This window comes from Rattus norvegicus, chromosome 13 (assembly GCF_021556685.1).
Source record: "Rattus norvegicus strain SHRSP/BbbUtx chromosome 13, alternate assembly SHRSP_T2T, whole genome shotgun sequence".
Lineage (NCBI taxonomy): Eukaryota > Metazoa > Chordata > Mammalia > Rodentia > Muridae > Rattus > Rattus norvegicus.
In genome coordinates this window covers 49,779,519-49,781,915 of record NC_141546.1, presented here as the reverse complement: position 1 = coordinate 49,781,915, position 2,397 = coordinate 49,779,519, and the positions used below count along the sequence as shown (strand labels likewise).

The following is a 2,397-nucleotide window of genomic DNA, read 5'->3' as shown; positions in this document are numbered from 1 at the left end:
GCGTGTGTGTATGTGCGCACGCGCAGGGCATGGCCAGCTGGTCCGGTATTTAACCCAGATCCCCCCATACTCAGGCTCAGAACGACGGGCTACCCGGGTGCTAGCAAATAGCTGCAAAGGAGGCTCCTGTGCCCCAGGCCACGCCCATACTGCTGCTGTGTGGTCTTCACCAGCCATACCAAGGGTTAACTAGCCCATCCCTTCCTGACTTTGAGAAGGAGGGTCAGGCTCAAGTCCCCTCAATAAACAGTACTAGGGCCAACTGCCAGCAATGCATACAGCTGAAGAAACCCTGCTTGGCCCTGAAGAGGCCTCCACCTCTTCCCAGTTGGACCCAAAGGGAGGGGCCACAGGCCCGAAAGGGGTTAAGCCCACAGGATGAGCCCAGGACTCAGCTGTTTCCGTGGGCGGGCAGGGGATTTACAGCTTCCCAGCCCCCCACAATGTGGGGCTGAGCAGCCTGTGCAGGAGAGATGCTTCTCTCTCAGAGCGACAAGAAAGCAGAGTTCTCGCCGTGAGGTCAGACTCCTCTGTCTCGAAGCCAGGGCCTCCTACGCGGCGCCAGGGGGAAAGATGGGGGCAGGAAATAGAAGCCTGGGGTCCACCCTGACTCTGAATATCAAGATGGATAAAGACAGAACTGACCCTGCCTGTCCTGGGCCTCTGTTCATGTGGAGACAGTAATCAGCGGCAGGGAGCTCAAACTTCAGGCTTCCGTTTCCAGAAGAGAATCTAATGCTGTCAATGTTTCTCCTTTCTTGATGCCCCCTTTGGGGGTAGTGACTAATGGAACCTCAAATATCCATATTCTGGTCCCTCAGACCTGTGATCACACACATGAAGCATCCTGGGGGGCGGGATAACTTTGATGACCCCCGTGGAGGGTGAACACCACCACAAATATCCTCGAATGAGGAAGGCACACCGACACGGCAGACAGACCAGAAGACACTGTGACCACAGAGGCAGAGACTGCTAGTGTTGCATAAACCACCGCGTACCTGGAGCCACTCGAGGCAAAAGAGACCAGACTCTTCTCCCCTCCAGCCTGCAGGAGGAATGCAGCCTGGTCGAATCTTGAGTTTGGCCTGCAGATGGCTATAGTCTTTGCCCCACCTCATCCCCGGAGCCTCGATAAGTCGAAAGTAGGGGAAGGCTTTCTTTAAGTAGTGACAGAAAGTCAGTTCAGCCAGCCACCTAACCAGGTGGATGATGGAGCAGAGCGTCCCCTGCCCATCGATTCTTTCCAGTTCTGATTGTCCTTTCCTTTTCAAGGAAGAGTCTGTCACCACCACCCTAACCCTGCCCTGGAACTGTACTCTGTCCTAAGGGCATTCCCCTGAGGTAGGAAGGTAGGGTGCCCATGCTTAGCAAAGCGGTTAGTGAATGTATGTTTCTTTTTTTCTTTTTTCTTTTTCCTGAGAAAATTTTATTGGCCTTTTGGATAAAATGTATTCGCCAGGATGATCCCATCTTATTTCTGCTGGAACCAGAGCACGGCCTCCTCTTGCTGATTCTGTTTGGCACCAATGCAACCTCTTCTGTGCTTCTGAAAACCTGGCCTACCCAGCACCACATAGAAATCCAGGCCATAGATGCCAATGCTGGGGTCATATTTGATGCCCAGGTCAATGTGTTCCTGGATCCCAAAAACCCAAGCTTCCAGTGTCTGAGAAGTTATTTTTCCGTAATTCATAATCTAGCACCTTCAGGCCAGAATTCTCCGGAATTTCTTCTGCCTTGGCTCCACGGACTGTACAGTGAACAGCAATTTTCTCCTTCCTCTGGATGACAAAGGACCTGATGGTGTATCTAGCTTTGGAAACCGCAGGGGTCCAGCCTGTGAGCTGCTCCAACACCTTGGCTGCCCGGGTCAGTCTGTCTCCGCTCTCCCACACACAGATATTGAGGCAGAGCTTGCAGATGCCAAGTTCCCACACAGCTTCTCCTTTTCGCTCTGATCTTACACCATGGTAGAGAATGGATGTGTTTCTTAAGTAGGAGTTCGGAGACCTGGACTCTTTCAGTATCAGATCTCGACCTCTTGGTGACTGATGTTGCCTCCAGGCTTACTGGGCCAGCTTGGTGTGGTGGCACAGGTCTGTAATTGGGAGGCTAGTACTAAGTAAGAGGCTGAAGCAGGAGAACCTTGAGTTCCCCACTCCCAGCCCCAGTCAGCCTGGACTACATAGAGAGACCCTGTCTCAAAATACAAACTACCTCTGGGGTGAGCCATGAGTATATAGACCCTGGGCTAGCCTGTCTGTCTCCCGCTCTAGTACCCAAGGATATTTTAGAGTCTTCCAGGAATCAGTAATTACAAGGAGGCCAGCATGGTTTCTGGAAAACCAAACTTCCAAATCCATGGAGAGAGATTTGATTACTTGCTGGACTCAT

At 52.1% G+C, this 2,397-nt stretch overlaps 1 pseudogene; it reads right to left on the bottom strand.

Annotated features, from left to right (window-relative positions):
• Nucleotides 1–1,429: 1,429 nt before the first annotated feature.
• Nucleotides 1,430–2,397, bottom strand: Rpl11-ps12 (ribosomal protein L11, pseudogene 12; annotated as a pseudogene).